The 19,454-nt window shown below is 34.8% G+C and overlaps 1 long non-coding RNA gene across 1 annotated transcript; it reads left to right on the forward strand.

Annotated features, from left to right (window-relative positions):
* The first annotated feature begins 12 nt into the window (after window positions 1-12).
* Window positions 13-18,478, forward strand: LOC122343346. Its single transcript, XR_006250755.1, has 7 exons — window positions 13-138; window positions 532-615; window positions 1,127-1,261; window positions 5,874-5,931; window positions 14,078-14,175; window positions 14,972-15,067; window positions 18,256-18,478. It is a non-coding gene; the product is annotated as an uncharacterized LOC122343346 (long non-coding RNA).
* The last annotated feature ends 976 nt before the right edge of the window (window positions 18,479-19,454 follow it).

Genomic DNA, 19,454 nt, shown 5'->3' on the forward strand with positions numbered 1-19,454 from the left:
AGGTCATGAAGATCGCCGGACAAGTGCTGCATTTCTTAAATCCAGCCCCTAGAGCCTGAAGAGCCGCCCTCTCTGTCCTCGACTGCACGCCCCTAACCAACATTAAACACAACCTCAGTACAAGTAAAAGTACACGAGGTACGCGCCCTCAGTGGAACCAACCGAGCGTGTTCAAATTCATTTATAAGATACCAGTATGCCAATCAGTTATGCAAGTGAAGTCACAATTATTTACACAGTGCAGATTTTTTAAAAGCAACTTCCTAGTAATTAACAAGAAAAAAGCTTATAATTATTCTCAAATTCTCTTTAAGTTTTTAAAATTCACTTTTATCTATCTATCTATCTATCTATCTATCTATCTATCTATATATATATATATATATATATATATATATATATATATATATATATATATATATATATATATATATATATATATATATGTGTGTGTGTGTGTGTGTGTGTGTGTGTAAATATATAGCAATGTACAGTTAACATACAAACCAATACTAATCCAACTTATTTCAGTTGCAAGGTTTTCAGCTGTGTTGAAGCAGCCACTGGGTTTAATGAGCCGGATGTGGTCACTGAGAACCAGAGATGTGAACAAAGGTTTGTAGACAATGCTTAAATATCACATGCAACACATATGGAAAGTAAGCCTTGCAGGTCTCAATGAGTTCAGAAGATCTCCACTAAAAGTCCGAGTGCAGATAACGAGGAACAGGTGCCTCATTCACATAGCTACTTACACTTTCGCTTACAGAGGTCGTTTGCTTGAAGCACAAATGAGTTAAATGGGTCTCTGATGTAGAATGTACATTTGTAAAAATCAATTAGCACATGGCTTGTTTGATTGAATTTATAAACAGCATTGGCCTTTAGTGTAAGCGTACCTATTAGCAGATGCATTAAAATGTGTGTTCATGTACTTTGAAACAATTTTCACTCAGATATTGCTACTAAGTGCCACAAGCATTACAAAAAAGACACAGTGTACTGAGTTGTATTGAAAAACACGATGTCCAAATATGTCCTGAAAAAACTATTTGTCAAGCCATTTCATGGGTGATTTTTTTATCATTGCAAATGGATTTGAAAAACTTGTCCTCTTTTTCTCCAGATAATTGCTGTGGAGGTGTGGTGAAGAAATAGGGCACAGCCGAAAGCATCGCTGAATTACTCCACAGTGGTTTTACTGTGAACATTTGTAAAGAGGTGGATGGACTGAAAGGTTTCTGCTGTTTTACGGCCTGGGGTAAGTGTCTTGAGCACATGAAGTATGACGGTAATACAAATGTGACGCTTAGAAGACAATTTTCAGCTAGGACAGGGATTGGAGTCGTGTGGGAGTAAATGCTTGTTTGCCTCAGATGCTGATTATCTTTTGCCCCTTTCTCTGATGAGCCTTCATTATGGATAGAGGTAATCAATAATGCTGCCTGATGCATCCATTGACTGCAGTCCCCATTGGTGTGCGCCGAGGGCTCACTCTTAAAAGGCACATTTACATTTATATTTCTTCATTTGGCAAAAGCTTTTAGTCAAAGAATCCTACAAACGAGGAATATAAAAGAGCGTATCATCTTGAGGTGGAAATAGCACGAAAAGCCGTTCCGGAAAGTTCAAAGACTTTTCAGAGGAGGTCAGGCTAGAATAGATATGAAAGAAAGAAACTGAAGTAGCATTTGGACGCTTTATGAGACTTGTTTGAAGTGTTTGAATTAGATACAAAATATAACATGCCGTAATAGAGAGTTCAAAGATTGCTCAGAAGAGTACAAGCACTGAGGAAGAAAGGGTGAAAATTAAAATAATTAAAATACAGTGATCAGTACAAAAAAGGGTTTGTACAGAGTCACAATTAAAAAAATTAAATGCAAAGTATAGCACGCTGTAATAGTTCAAAAATGCTCAGAGTACAGACTACAATATAAGAAATGAAATGTACAGAAATAATATGCACTGTCCAAATGCAAAAACAAAGTACTTTAAAATACTGTTTATTGCACATAACTTAAAACAACCTGGAACATATGCTTCTTCTCATGAATGTCTATTGCTATATGTTAAGCAGTTGATGTTTTCTTCCAAGGATTTAATTCCAGTAACCTTAAACGCTGGCAAATCAGGTTGTTTTTAAGTCGTGTAAAGCTAGCCAATCAGATTGGAGTAGGGATTTTTTACGAAATCCTTGGTAAAGTTTTAAACTTGAATGAAGTAGGTGGTTTTAAACTTGTATAAATTTGCATAGAGTGTGGAGAGTTCACGCATGCTTTGAGAGGCTGAGGCTATTTTTACTGTAATGTCGGTAATGTCACTGGTGGGTCTGGACAGGGCCGGTCATTATATCTAAAGTGAGCAGGTCTTTGGTTGCCTACAGAAGCTGCGTTGGTCATTTTAACAGTGTGTAGGATTTTCAGATGTACGTTTATAACTGTTCTGGGATTAATTATTAGCAGATGAAGTGTTGAACAGAGAGGATGTAGGCAGAACAAACATTTGTCTCCTTATTAGAGAACATGAGGGCAATCTTCAGGCAAGAACCGATCTAGCAATCGTATGTCCCTCATTTCTGTCTGTATCTCCCAGCCCACATATCTTTTAACCTTGTTACAGTGGCCTACCTTGTGTCTTCCCACAAAACAGCAGCTGTGAAGTCGACACAAGCCCATTTGTTGTTTATTGAATTGTCAGAGAGATAAAGATGTGTACGTGAAAGAAAGGAAAGAGATCTGTGCCGTAGAGTAAATAAAAGAGAATTTTAATTTCCGTCCCCTTTCACTGATTCACAATGTTTTAATGTCCAATTTATATGCATAAAGCCGCAGGCTAGAAATCCAGCTTTTTCTGAAGTTGCTTTAAATATGGGGCGAATGCCACAGTTTGTTTATTTTAACAGTGACAGCTGTGACACGTTTGTTTGGGTACATGAGCCTGCGAGGATTAATGATCACAAAATATTAGTCATTCATCTTTTTGCGTCCGAGTGGCATTTAGGGGTGCAATCTGTGTATTTGAGTATGAGCATGCGTGTATGCATGCTTTTAATAAAGCAGAATTGCACTTCAGAGTACGTAAACATATGCAAATGTATGCAAAACTGCAAAAACCGCAAACCATTTTTATTTATTTTAACTCATAACTGCGTTATTTTTGCTTCAGACACACCTTAAATCATGCAATTAGTTATTTTTGTGTACTATCTATTAATAATTTGAAATTCAATGTTCAGTTTTAGACTGTCCTAAGTGTACTGGTATTCTATATCAAAGGTATACTATGCGTTCCGCTGAATATCACAGTTTGTTAGCTAAAGATTTGTGTATGTAAATAAATCTAGATACATTAAAGATTCTGTGTTACTTTATCCTTTCTCTATCTCTCATACTCTCTCCGTCATTCATTTACTAAAGAAAGTGAGACATAGAGCTTGTAGGGTGATCGATTCTGGAGCCAAAGAGCCGCTCTTGAAGGATGTCTCTAGTATTTTCCCCTCTAGGTCATGACTGCTTTGAAACAGACAGATATAAAGAGAGATTTCAATATCGTATTCAAACATCCTGAGCTTTAATGAAATGCGTGTTGTTAAATATTGAATATTGAGACATCTGCCTCGTTAAAAAAAAAAAGAGAGAACGAAAAGTTAGACAAGAAAGTAAATTGTGAGAACATTTGGTTTCTGAACAATGTTCACCCTAATCGTTTCCACACGGTGGAAGTGAACGGTGATGGGCTCTTGTCAAACTCCCAAAAAGACAATAAATTAATCATAATTCTAAAGCAAAATTTAAAACCTTTAATTATTGACAGTAATATAAAATATTATGGGCACACCAGCATGCCAAGATATGTTGTTTTTAATTTGCTTCAGGATACAAAAGACAACTTGGAACCCTGTAAACAAGCAAACCAATTGCATTGGACGATATGTAAATGAGATGCTGTGCCCGTGTTGTTTAATTTGCTTATTGTTAGTAAATGACCCGCAGAAATTTCCCCTCCCATCAGTGCTTTTCTGGAATTGCTCTCAGGCGCTAATTTTCCTCCATTCAGTAAAACTTGCCCTAAGTATAATTCACATGCATTGTAATCTACCATAATGACAAACCGATAAATGGATACGTTTTAAATGGATAGTTCTAGAAATGGGAAATAAAACAAAAACAAAGTCCTGTACTTTTGGTCCTATACCCTTTACAAATGAACTTCATTCTTCATTTGTCTGATCGTGCGTGGTTCTCTTCGGGCACGTCTCATCCCGTTCCAAAAGGGAATGTTAATTCCCAGTGAGTTGTGTTGAGTTACCAGTTGTATGTTGTGGTTTTCTCAGTCATGTCAGTCTGTTTTGTGTCATTCACCCTTTGATATCATCACACTAAGATGGATGAAGTGATGGTCAGAGACCCTGAAGTCATCTATCAAATACGGGATCTCTCTTTGACCTCTAATTCCTACCTAACCACAGACGACTGAGAGCTTGAGAGAGAAAATGACGTTTTTTCATTGTCAACATCACACTCTAGCAGCAATAATACGAAGAAAGTACATGCTTTTTTTAGTCTGTCAGTTTGCTTTTCGGGTTTTATCGTCGCACTTTTATAACCGAGGCTTTGCACAAAGTGGTTTCACCTGGTATCCACAAACATTGCAGAATGCTTGCGTCTTGTTTTTTTTATGTTTTTGAGGTTGTTTTGTTTCTCCGGAAGTAGGCGAGCAAGTGTAGCTGATAAGGCCGCAGTCACAAGAGAACCATTTGCACTAGGCGATTAGAGTAGCAAGTAAGCTTGTGGCGTTAGCTGAGAGAATTGTGATGCACTTTATGACACAAACCAGACTCTAAACAACAAATATTTGACTAGATGGCTGGTTATAGAGTGACTAAATAGATAAGAGGTAGCACTGTGGCTGTTAGTTATATAGCTTAACATGATTTAGCCAAGCTCAGATTGTGGATTCATCTGTTTTAGCCTTTGAAAATGAAATTTTCCACTCAGACAAAAGTTTTCGATTCAGCTTCTCAACAGAGACCACCTTCATCATCTTTTTCATTCTGTTTCAATAGTTGTTCCTTCCGTTCTACCTTTTTTTTTTCTGTAGAGGTCACTTTTATGAGTCATTTTAAGCCGAGACTAACAGGATCGTTGAACCTGGAAACTGTGGCTTCGCTGTGATACAAAACATTTGAGAGTAAGAGGCTTTCTTATCAGCGGTGCTTGGCTGGGTGTCAGAAAGACATTTTAGTTAAATAATACACCAGAGGTGCTTTGTGAGTCTCACTCCAGTTGTCTCAGAAGCTCCTAAAGGATTTAAAGGTATAGTTCTCACGAAATGACAATGTTATCATCGTTTGCTCATGTTGAATGCCGCATGCCACCTTTTACAAAATTATTCTGGCAACCACAGCTGCCAATTTGTTTCTACAATCTTTAGTATATTGTATTGGATTGTCCACGTTTCATAAATGGAAGCCAAAACACCACCATAATTAAACCCAAACCCTGCGCATTTCACAACCTCTCCCTTTCCCTCTTCATCTTGCTGAGCTGAAGCATGTGCAGGCGTGTGTGTGTGTGTGTGTGTGTGTGTGTGTTTCAGATTAAGTCTGTTTATACTGCCTGTTCAAATGAAATGAATTAATCTGATCAGATCATCATTCATTTTAACAACACAATTTATTTATTACCCCTTGCCATTACAGAATGCCTTGTGCCAGTCCGTTTTAATGTGATGAAAAAGGAGGGAATTTGCTTATTGTATAATGCATATGTAATCTCAATGCCAATGTCCCTGTTCTCTCTCTTTCTCCCTCCTTTTCTTTCCCCCTCTCGCTTTTTCTCTGAAATTACCAATCTTGTTTGAAATTGAAGGTTTGAGGCTGGAACTGTTCTGGAATCAAAAACGTCTCTCTGTGTGAGTGTTGAGGAGGTAAGTGTGATGACTGATAGAAGGCATTTTTCTTTTCTTCTCTTCTTTTCTTTTTTTCATAAATGTTGTACACTTTAGTGACTTTTTTTTTTTAAAAAGCAGTACAAAAAATCCTACCTTTCATTTCGAGCAGTACTGAATATAGTATTCTATGCAAGATAAAACAGTTTTTACCTTCTTAATTAAAATGATACATTACGTAGTTCATTCATGCAGGCCAGTTACTACTGTGAGAGAGACGTGATTTGCAAGAGACCTTCTCATTGTAACTGAATCTCTCCCCATTACGAGCATTTTCAGTACTCCGTATGAAACCAAATACAGCTCTCCTCAGGGGAGATTATGGTTCACTGTAAATAATTAGCATTTGGAGGAAATTGAGGCTTTCTCACAGAGGTAATTGTGTGCACTTGAAGTGTTGACTCACACCCTCACTATACTTCTATAAATATAAATACTAATGCCAGGAAAGCTGCTGCTGGATTGTACTATGAACAAAATATAATATGACGCTCTATAATTATTTTATGTAATATAATATGATATTATATAAAATGTCAACGAAAAATATAATGTTAAAATATAAAAATATACTGCATGTTCCAAAGTTTTACATTTAAAGGGGCATATTTCAGGATACAGACCCTAGTTGAGTCAATGTATAGAAAAGTCTGTATAGAGCAGTCCATTATAACCATAGGAAAACAATGGATTGCAACGATAGTTCGAACGCTGATAAAATTTTAAACATTTATTCACACTTTTATTACGGACCACAGATACAAATAGGACCCGGTATGCAGCCAAGAAAGCAGGGACATTAACAACATATTCAGTCGAATTTGATTTTACCTGCAATATGCACTTTAAAATGTTATCCTAAAACATACTGACTTTGTAACTTTAACATTTAATCAATCTAGCGCTCATCTGAGGCTCTGGTGGTGTACATATAGTACATAGTTTTGTAGGACGAGTCAGTTTAGATGATCGTGTGCTCTCAGCTCGGAGCTTATTTGTGTTCTCTCTTACAAGGCCATAAGAAACACTTGAGAATATATATATAGCACACAGTTTTGAAAAATTCATGCTGTGGTTGAAGGTCTACATACGGATTTTGTTTGTCTTTGGGAAATGACCATGTTTGTTTGTTTGTTTGTTTGTTCATTTATTTGTTGCATTTTGCAATGTCTACTATTTTTAATAAAAAAAGCTGGCTTTCTCTTCAAGAGAGCACTTATACATTACTTACTGTATAAAAACACGAAGCACGTGTTTTGACAACGCTAAACACTGTAGGCCTCTCAATCCAACGTGACCTCCATGCAGCATGTTGAACAATTGAGGCAGCTATATATATGTGTGTATAATATAAACGTGTCGGAAAAATGTGCTTGTCTGTATTTTAACGTGTGTGATCTGTAGATCTCAATGGAGCTGCTGGTTTGCCCTGCCAAATAACACGCTGAATATATGCATGCGCTGTTGAACGCGGATCCAATTGAATATTGGATAATGCATGCTGGGAATGTATTCAGATGTATCATAATCTCTATCTTGGCATCTATTCTTTAAGAATTAGGAGAAAAACCAAGTAATGAGATCGAATGTAGGCCATTATTAAGGACTTTGGCACATAATAAATAGGTTCAACTTGACAATTGGGCCGATTTGGAAATGTTCGTTTTAATTACTTATAAAATCTGAATTCCAGTGTGTAACCAGAAACAAATGGTGTTTTTAAAAAGGGGTAATGATGTTGCGAAGGCCTTGATTATGAATATTGAAGCTGGCAGAGGTGTTGCAATGATCATTAAGGACTCTGGTTATTCTGTCATATAGCCAATAATTACTCTAATTAGACCCCTGCAGATATCTCATATGTCTTGTGCTTGTGTAGCAATGTATTACGTTATAGTTGAGAAAGCAAATGAGAAATGAGAAGCTTGAGAATGCATTGCCACAGATAAACTGATAGATAGATACTCTAAAATTTAAATGAAACCATTCACCCTCATGTCCAGTTAATTAATAACAACTTCAAAAGTACAGCGTGTTTTAAATAGAAATCTTTTGCAACCTTCTAAATAGTTACACTCTCTTTTGACCAACTCTATGCGTCCTTGCTGAATAAAAGTGAAGAGAAAATGAGGACTCCTGAGTCTAATAAGCCCGTTTCTGCATCCAGTGGGATGTCCTATGAAAACTAGTAGACTTTTTTTTTTATCTTAAGATCTTATATGAAGTCAAAAACATGTTTCAGAATTTCTAAACTTAAGATGAGGGATTTGACGGAATACTAGAAAAAAAAAGCACAGCTAAACTTTCAAGTGTCAAGAAACACTGTTAAAAGTATATTAAAAATTCAGTTTGTTCTTTGTAGGAATAGTTTGTCCATCTGTTGGCTGCTGTATGTCAAGTCATCATTTATTCTCCCTCATGTCGTTCCAGACCTGTATGGCTTTATCTCTTATGTGATAAAACCCCCCAAAAGTTCAGTAGAAGCTTCTTGACTCTCCAGGGTTTAGCATATGCAAATTTTGGAAAATGCACAGCTTGTCATGACTGTACAGACTCATGTTTTTGCATTTTTCTCATGTTATTTGTATGTTAAGGTGTATATATATATATATATATATATATATATATATATATATATATATATATATATATATATATATATATATATATATATATATATATATATATATATATATATATATATATATATATATATATATATATATATATATACACACACACACACAAATTCATGAGTTTTTTTTTTTTTTTTTTTTTTGCAGTGGCCACATTTTCTTTGTTTTATGTTCACTTTCGTTCCACTGATTCACTCAATGTTACTGGCTGGCTTCTGTTTAAGCTCTGCTTTGTCTGTTTTTTTAAAATCCACCAAAGCTTGAAACATGATAAGAATCACAAGAGAACTGATGAAAGAAGAAATCTGTCCTAAAACTCCTCAGGTTACCAATGCATATACATTATATTTTTACTTGTGAAAAATATATATAATACTGGGTTAGCATGTAAGACATGTAAGATAATCCATAACATGAAATCTCTTCATCATATGTGCACCTGAATGCCGACATTTTTATTTATTATCACATTTTTACATATACTAAATTATTTGCACTAAGCATTTTCCACTGTACTTTTGACACAAGGATGAATAAAATGATGTATTGGCAGTTTGAGTCAACATGAATTATGGGGAACTGAGCAGAATTCAGATATATGCAAATGTATAGAAACCACAGAAGTCCGCTCCGTATGCATTATAAATTGGTTATGTTCTGCATTATCTTTGCTTTCAGAAAAACATATATCAACTTATATTCCTAGAAGAATAATATTCAGCTCTTAGACGGCCCTGGAGTCTAAAACACATGAATATAACCTCTAACTCACATTAGATCCAAGCCAGACTAGCCAGTTATTTAAAGCAAAACATCTTAATTCAATATTCAATATTTTTCTGACCTTAAGGTTAGGAGTTATATTTTCTCACCATGTATCGGGAACTCCCTGGAAGATACACAGTCAGCTTAACAAAGTTAATGCACCAGGCAAGAAGGAAATAATAATAATAATAGTAAATAGAAGCAATAACATGCAGAGAATAGCACAACAGTGTTTCTACCAAGACCTGGATCGTCCATCTAAAACAGCCCATTTCAGGACATACCATTTCCATTAACGACAACACAGAAGCTAAACATTCTTGAAAATATAGGTTTTTATTGGCATGTGGTTATGCAAAAAAAGGATCTTTATTGGAAATATATTTTTTTTTTAGATCATTAAAACGGTTCTTTTTCTATTCTATAAGGGTTTTCTATTACATTGCAGTCTTTTCCATTGTTTTTCTATGTAAACAAGACGTATTTGACTCATTGCATCTCCCAAATTTTGTAGTGTCTCACATGAAGATGCAGCAATACAGTTATAAGTAATTTTTTTTTTTTTTTTTGTTAAAGGGTTAGTTCACCCCAAAATTAAAATCCCGTCATTAACTACTCACCCTCATAAACAGACGATATCGTTCATCAGTGTGATGAAAACCTTTCTGGAACCTTTTTTTAAAGGGTTGTAGGTTGATGAGAATGTTGCCAGAAGCCCCATTTTAACCCATAAAGACCTTAAAAAAAATGGCCGATGAGACTGTTGTTCCAAAACAACATCTCATCACAGTCCCCGTGAATGACTGAGCTTCAAGGCGAATCCTCATGCGAGGATGATTGGGGTCAGGGATCCTGTCGCACTCTCCACATTGCGGCGTTCCCAGCGCCGGGACTTAATGTATCACCGAGATGTTGATGTGGGAAACGCTGTGGAGAAAGTGGGACAGAAGCGAAATGAAAGCGAGATGGGAGAATGAGACGCGTTTCAACGCGTAGGCCATTTGGGTTTGATTTGGGCTCTGGGGAATGAGAGGCAGCTGCCCGGGGATTGCGAGGTCTCACATTCATCATCCGCTCAGTAGGGAGCTACAACAGAGGCCATAACGTTCTGAGTCCTTTGCTAAGTCGTCCGCTGATCGTCAAAGCATGCTGTTATAATTCATACTGTTATAAAGCGGCGCATGAAATCGGTGTGAAATGTGCAGCTCAGACTGTTTGCCCACAGCTTTCGGTCCACTGTTGTTTGAGAGTCTCCATAGACTTGTGGGTTTTTATTAGTGGAAACCGTCAGAATTAGAGTAAGACTTTTGAACTTGGATGTGTGCTGGGAACGTCGTAGGCAAAACTGAAGAAGGGTTATTCATTATTTGTTGTTTAATTGTGTCAATCCTGATAAGATCCTCTACATAATTGTTCCTGGAATTATATTTTTCGGAGAATTCGTATAATTAAATGAGGACAGAGGCATATGGCATAGACTTGCTGCTGTGGTTTGACTTTTATGGTATGTGACTCTCTCGCAATGAATCAGTGCATACCTAAGTGTATGGATTTATGTTTTTAATTTGGGTGCTAGAATGTGTGTGTAGCATATTCGGCCAAAGCAAAATTCTGATTATTAAGCCAAAAGTTCTATGAGATTTATTTGCATTTATGATTTATGGGTGAGTTATTTCAAGAATGCACAATTTATTTATTTATTTTTTTTATTTAAAACCACATGCATGCTTATGAATGCGCATAGTTGTGCTTGAATGTCATAATTTGTGTTAAAAGTATACGGTACTTCAGATAAGTTCATATTAAAGCCATACGGATTCCGTTAAGAGGACATCCTATAACATTTGAAAAAGGGATTTATTTATGAATTAAAACAATGACCAAGAAGATCCAAATTAACCTTAAACATTTTTGAGGTCAGAATTTTAATTCAGCAACAATGTATTCAATTATAGTTACAGTAAATACATTTATAATGGTAACAAAAGACTTTCATTTAAAATAAATTTGCTTCTTTTGAACTTAAGAAACCCAGAAAAATATGTATCATGGTTTAAAAATAAAATAAAACATTTAAAAATGTAAAAAAAAGTTTCAGCATATTAGAATGATTTCTGAAGTTTCTTAATAATATTAAAAACTGTTATTTTAATTTGTAATAATATCTCATAATATTGCTTGTAATATTGCTCATAATTTTTGATTATATTAGTGCAGTGTTATATACATATATTTCATGTATACTTGTTTTTATATTTTTCTTTTATATATATTAAATGTATATTTCTTTTTTTTTTAACATGTCATTATTCACCCATAAGATATGCTGATACAGTCATGCAAAAATACAGCGGTCCGTATATTATCAATAACAGCCACCTTTTTTCTTTATTTGAAATTTCATTCATGTGTGCAGTTCAGGAATAAACACGGACCTGTTGAAAGTTTTCATCATGTTTTTACGGACACATCTGCAAAATATTTAGTTACCACAGATATAGAGATCAATTAGGGGTGACCATCACTGTGTGTATTTCCATAAATAATGAAATTCAGCAGCGCTACGAAACAGGAGATGTGTTTATATCACACTGCCTCTGGTTTATGTGATGGAAGTTGATACCATGACACAGTTTAGTATTATTTACTTTCACACAAACTCTCCTTCGGCTCTGTTTGTCAGTTTATTAAATGTTCTGTATATAGCCACATAACATAAATCCACAATGCTCTAATGCATCCTATGAGAATAATACTGGAGCCAGATATCGTAAAGAAGACTGGGACTCTAATGTTCTGTTAATAGGCATTTAGAAAGATTGCCTGGCTTTTGTGTGCACTGCTCTCATCAAAGCTTTACCGCTGAATCCGCTCTCTAATCTCCCGTTTTATTACACAGGCTTTATGTTCAGAGACGTTCTGAGACCAGCACTTAGCCCAGATTACCGCCGCCTTTTTTGTTTTCTCTTTACACCTCCTTCCCTCACATGCACTCCACCAACCTAAAAAAAAGGCTTTTGCATTATAAAAAGTTTGTGCATTATAAATAAGATATCAGTAGTCAACACGGGGAACAACCTCAAGCAGTCACAGAAATATCAGGGTCAGACTTGTAGGTTTATTGTTTTACTAGAGCAGATTGCATGCTGTTCTTGTGAGATGAGGGCATGCTGGTGGAGCTCCGTCAGTGTCTTCTAGCCCGGAGCTGCTCGCTCATTATTGCTTCCTACCTGCGGTGCTGTGACCGGACTCTCAAGCACCACATCTCACACACATATATGCTCTACTTTCACACAGGTGTGGAAAACATAGCAGAAATGACTTGCCACCACACTTTATATATTATGGAGTATTTGCAATCTGTTCTTTTTATTGATTTCATTGTTATAGTATGTAAGTATATAGTGTGTGTGTGTGTGTGTGTGTGTGTGTGTGTGTGTGTGTATATATATATATATATATATATATATATATATATATATATATATATATATATATATATATATATATATTTTTTTTTTTTCGTTTTTTTATTTATTGTTTTGTTTTATTTTTATTCACAATGATTAAAAATGCATTATTATTATTTTTATTTTATTATTATTATTTATATTTATTTATATATGTATTATTTTATTTTTATTTATTTTATGTACATTCTAATATTATAGATGTTAGTTCTTTTTCTTTTTTTTTTGTACTTAAAGGAGTAGTTCACCCACAAATGAAAATGACCCCATATTTTACTCAACCCCCAGCCCTCCTAGGTGTATATCACTTTCTTCTTTCAGACGAACACAGAGTTTTCAAAAAATTTATCCTGGCTCTTTCAAGCTTGTAAATGCTCGTGGATAGTGGGCATTAATTTGAAGCTCCATACATTTTATATATGTTGTGTAACTAACTATACACCTTCAGGGGGTTACCACCTGACTCCTGAAGCTGATCGATGGGCTTTTGTAATTCTAACTCTAATCACTGACCTCCAGCCACGGCTGTATGGGTGTTCATGCTGAGTGACACTTGGCTGACCTCTTGTATGACGTGAGCTTCATTAATTCTTTTTTTTACTTCTCGTTTTCGACATTTAATTTGTTAATGGCATTTAGTATTGCTTTGTCCTGATATGAGGACATTGTATTTTAGTGAATTTCTCTGAGAATATACATGTCACAGTCTGGGTGTCCTTTAAAGAGCACATTCAGGGCTTTTCAGAGATACCAAATTAATGGATGTCTCACCATGACCACTCCCTCTCCTTGGTCTTCAAATTAATTTAGTGAAACTCTTGAGGAAATATGATCATATTTTGTAATCATCGTTTAAATTTAAAAAATATATATATATTTTTTGCATATTTTTGTAATGCTCCAAACAATGTAAAGACTTCAAAAAACAATCTTTTTTCTCTGGTCTTAAGAGGCTTTTCTTAGCCATTTATTCTCTTGTGAGCTTAAGTCATATACACCTAGGATGGCTTGGGAGTGAGTAAATTACAGGGTGCTTTTCAAACACCACAGGATTTACTTTGCAAAAAAACATAATTTATTTTATTGAATTTATAAGCTTCTTATTATAAATCATATGACCATTTTTCACAGAAAAAACATTTTTCATGTTTTCAGAACCTAACAAGCTTCCTAAAATTCTTTATGACACACTATTTAAGTAAAGAGCTTTAATATTTTGCAGGTAAATTAAGTTTTTTCTGTATTGATTCGCAGGGCATCGAGGCACGACCAGGTTCTAACTGATATATATTTCGACGAGTGAGGTCCTCGACATAATCAGATGTTCCACAGCCTGCACAGAAACCCTGAAGGTAAAGCTGTTGTTCTAGTTTCTACTATGTTATGACTGCAGCTCACTAGTGAGGGAGAGCTCTCAGATCATCACAGGGTGGTCTGCGGCATGAAACAAACCTCACATCCAGCCTTTTTAGGAATATGAGTGTATGAGGAAAAACAAGCAAGAGATGAGAGGGACGTTTTAGTGGGTCCGCGTTCCCAAATATTAGATTACTACCAAGAATGGGAAGATTTCTGATTAATGTAGTCTTTATGTCAGGAAGAATCATGTTCTTACTGATGCTGCGTCACGCCGCAATGGTTTGTTACTGAAACTTTCGCATGCAACAGAGCTATAAAAGTGACAAGGACAGATTCCTGGGATCTAAGGATCTCTAGAGCACTTTGATCATTATGATGAATGAAGCTCCTGTACTAATAAAATATTTCTCAGGCTATTTAACTTGTAGCACTGAGAAAACACTCTGTTACTTAAATATAAGGGGAAAAAACACTCATCCCGCCGTTTGAAATATGCATAAAAACAGCTAATAGCTTCCAGTTCCATCATACCTGAATCTAAGAGTGTCTCGCCGTCTCAAAAGGATAGATGTTAAGAGGTTTCTTAAGGACAGATGTGTCAGGCTGGTTTCAGAAGCAGAAATGTATCGGTGCTGGTAATCATTTCCAGACAGTATAGAGAGGTGCTGATATAAATTCAGCTCACAAAAGCTTTTGCAACTATTAGTAAATTCCTGGTTTATTGTCTGAGTCCCTGTGGGCTCATACGTCAATCTCTAATAAGCACATGTGTTTATTTACATTCCGTAGTCCTAATGAAGAGCACTTGTGAATGTGAGCTGCTGTAGAGGAGTTGTTCTGCTGGACGTGTTTAAAGGACTTCAGAAGGATATGACATCACATGCTGTAAGTTTGTTTAATTTGTGTCATTTTCTTCTCATTTTTCTTGCCTATCGTTCTGTCTCCTCTCATTCACATAATTTTTGTCTTTAAAAGAAATTTTATTTTAGTGTAATTTGCTTTTTTTTTTTGCTATTTTGATTCATTTTTTTAATTGAAGTGTTGCCTGATTTTGTCTTTATTTTTCTATTTTGTCTATTATTTTTCTTTCATTCATCTTCTTTCTTTGACAAACTTGTAATAAAATTATCCTTTATACATTTCATCCAATTTCATTACCTGATTTTATATTATTTTTCATATTGTCTCTTTATATTTTAATTTTAATAAAATTGTATTTAATTTAAAAATAAGTTTTTGTTTACATAATGTATGTGTGCACTGTGTGTTTATTAGGTATATAGCAATACACACATGCATGTATATATTAAATAAAATATTTTATGTTTGTAGATTAAATAGTTTTATTTATAATATAAATTATATGAATAAAAATATATACATGCAAATATTTTCCAAATATTTACTGTATGTGTGCCTCTTATGTATCCAAAGTAAATTGTGATTTATTAATTTACTAATTGTGATTAATCATTTTATACATTTTATTTGACGTTATTTTATTTTAAAGTCATATGGATTTATATATTACTATATTTTTCCCTAATTTCAGTCAGGTCTCATTATCCTTTGACTTCCCATTTTATCACTTTAATTCATATTTCTTGTCTCAAAATATTTCATTTAATTTGAATATATTTCATTTACCCTTTAAATATTCACTTTTTTATTTTAATCACTTTTCATTAACTTATTTCGCTTGACTTTTTTAAAATCATATTTCGCTTGAATTTGATCGCTTTATCTGATATTTCTTGTTTTTATTTGAGTAATTGAATTGTATTTTATTCTCTAGCCCTTTTTAGATTTCAGTTTTGTCTGATTTTCTCATTGCTTACCGGTTTTGAATACATTTCTCCTCATCCTATGTACTTCTGTCTCTTTGCTGTCTTCTCGTCACTTCATATCTCTTTCCTTGCATTTTATTTTCATCGTGTCTCACATATGTTTGTCTCTTCTCGACTCTCTTTTCAGCGTTTCTTCTCTCTTCATCTTGTCGCTTCGCTTTCGCTCTGTCTTGTCTAATCTAGATTCCTTTACTTTCTCTTCTCTCTCCACATGCCGTCTCATTTCATCTCCTCCCATCTCAGCTTGTCTTTTCCTTACACGTTCTGTCTCTTCATTCTCCATCAGAGAAGTATGTGTCCTCATCTAGGTCTCGCTCTTCAGATATCTGATTTAACAGACACAGTTGTAGACGGCACTTTCTATCTGTCATGTCACAAGCTCTGACATGTGACTCATTCTTTACCTGTGTGTGTGTGTGTGTGTGTGTGTGTGTGTCTCATACAGTCACTTTAATTTATCTGACAGGCCTATCCTCAAACATCCAGCATGTGGAGATCACTTCTATGCAAACAGCTCTTTATCGCTAGCCCTGAAAACAAGGACACACACACAAACACATGTCCTTTACTGACGCAATTCAGCAGTCCACATATAGGTTATGTGTATAAGCATGACCTACACAAATATATGCGGATCTATAATAATGTTGACACAAGTAGGAAGTCAGTCAACTGGTTGACCACGAAGCTTCACAACACTTAATGAATATGGCTTTCTCTTTCTCTATCTCAGGATGTGTCCTCTGATGGAAAAATCTGTCTAAATATGCGACAGGGCTTTCAAAAGCTTCCAAGAAGCGCTCCTGAGTTTCTTCTGTATACATTAAGATGGCATGTCATTTGCGTGCATGTTTGCGAAACGGAGAGGAGCGCAGTGAGATGCTGATAGCAGGTGCTTACTTGACAGCGCATGATAACTTCTTGCGTTTTTACAGGCGTGAGCATCAAAGCCCATCCACTGTTTTGTTTGTGTGCTGTAGAAGTCGATGCAGCACTGCAGAGCTAATGATCAGGCAAACATTTCATGTGCAAACAAGGTTTTTAAAACGTTGCGTCAGCCTTTCTAAAATAACTGCCAAAGACATTTAACAGACCCTTGCCAGCATTTTAAGAGCACAAATGTAAGCGCTGTATTTATCCTTCTGAAAATGCTTGTTTGGACAAATTCTGAGGAAGCGTCATATTATTTATGAGGAAGTCAATGCAAGAATGAATTGCAATTAGCTGAGTGAATCTAAAAGATTTGAAATCCGTGCACTCAGCCAATAATAGGATGTAGTGTTGTGCGTCTTGATGACTTGTAGATTTTGTTTTATTTCATTTCATTTCATTTTATTTTTCAGGAAGCACATATGGACCAGTACATGGATTAACGCAGTGAAGAAATATGAAATATTCCATGAGAAATGTTAATATATTTAAAAAAAACATTAAATTATTAGTCTAAATAATAATAATAATAATTTAATAATACAATATATTAATATTGAATGTTTTTAAATATTTTACATTTGGTTACAACAGTTGAAGTAAATGAATAATAATAATATTTTTTTAATCATGCATAACAAAATGTTAAATGATGATGATGATGATAAAAGGTGGAGTAAATTAAAATAGACATTTTATTTTTATTTATTTAATGGCTTATTTATTAAATAGTCAAAATAATTATTTATTAAATAGTCAAAATAATTAATAATAATAATACACTGAGTGTGTGTGTGTGTGTGTGTGTGTGTGTGTGTGTGTGTGTGTGTGTGTGCGTGTGCATGCATGTGTGTGTGTGTGTACTTCCTGTATAGACTATAGTTTCCTTTCAGTTTCAGAATATAGGTTTTGAAGCCAAATTTATGTCACGTTTAATTTATCACAAAAAACTATTACATTTTAATTTAGACACTCATTCATGACTCTGTTTTAACTTTATAAGTTCCATCACATTCAACAATGGACATTGTTTTTTTTTTCTTTTGTTCTCCTAAAGTCATTCATTAATATTTGTTATTTATGTTGTGAAGGAACGCAGAGATGATGTTTATCTGAAGGTCACTAGTAACTGAAGTGAGTGATAAATTCATCCATTACTAAGCAGTTGAACAAATGGCCCTGTGGTCAGTGGGTTCAGGTTTGCATAAATGATCACAAGCAGGAGCGCCTTGACCTTGTAAGAAAGAGAGGCCAGCATGTGAATAAGATTTAACCCTTGTGCTTTTTAACCCCCAGCAGGTCAAGACAGTCTGAAACACCCCAGACCTTAAAGATACAAATCTTGCTCTCAACAGATGACTGTCTCCAGATGCTCTGCACAGTCCAGGTGAGATGATGCCTCATGTAAAGGACTGGCTGACTGGTTGTTGGAATCTATACTGACTTCTATTGCCATGGATACCACATCACATGACCTATTTGGATTGTAGAATTCCTGCCATGCATTAATGAATCAACATTATTATTCTTATTATACAGTTGTTTACTAAAATACTATTATATTATATTAATAAAAATAACAATGAATTATAATATTTTGAATATAATAACAATTGTTATTGTTATTAAATATAAATTATTTATGCATTTAAAAACATTTACTTTTTTAACATTGATTTATTAATAACAAATCACTTCACTTCCATTGTTTTGGTTCATTGTTGCCTAGTGTTTTATTTTATTTATTTGTATTTATTTATCAGTATTCTACAAATCCCATTGATTTATCGAATATATTAAACCTTGAATATTTATTTTATTTAATTCCTTATTTAAACGTGTCTGACCCAATAATAACCAAAATATCACACATTTTTTCATGGCTTTGACATGAGCAAATTTCATTTTAAACCAATTTTTCAAGAGTACTGTTCACTTCTACCGTTCACAGATTTGAGTCTCTATTTGCGAGATAGAGCTGTGCTCGTTTATTTTAACACTAATCCAACAACCTTGACCCCGGACCTTAACTTCATCCTCCTTTTCCACTTTAATTTCCTGTCGAACCGCTCTATGTAAAAAAATCCTATAGCTAGAAGTAAGGTTTGTTTTCTCACCTTTATAAGATGTTCCGACTTTCTATGGAGACGAAAAGAATACTTTTTCAGGCAATACCGATCCTGTTTATGCTATCCTTTCTTTCTCTGCTCTAATTTTCTTTTTGCATTAATAGCAGTTTTTAATAACGTTTAATCCTGTTGATTTTCCAGACTTGATTGTCCCGAAAGGCTCTAAATTTCCTCGTCGTGACAAACAATCACCAGACTCATCTATGTGGGCGACCTTCCTTTTTCCACATTCATTTAATGCAATTATTTAACAGTTTATTTATTTAGTTCAGTAGGTTCCTTCGAGTGCTCTGTCGCTCTGAAAACGTCCTGGCACCCTCTGCTGGTAATTGACAAAGTTCGTTTTCAATGCAACTTCAATATGAC

Source organism: Puntigrus tetrazona, chromosome 4, assembly GCF_018831695.1.
Source record: "Puntigrus tetrazona isolate hp1 chromosome 4, ASM1883169v1, whole genome shotgun sequence".
NCBI lineage: Eukaryota > Metazoa > Chordata > Actinopteri > Cypriniformes > Cyprinidae > Puntigrus > Puntigrus tetrazona.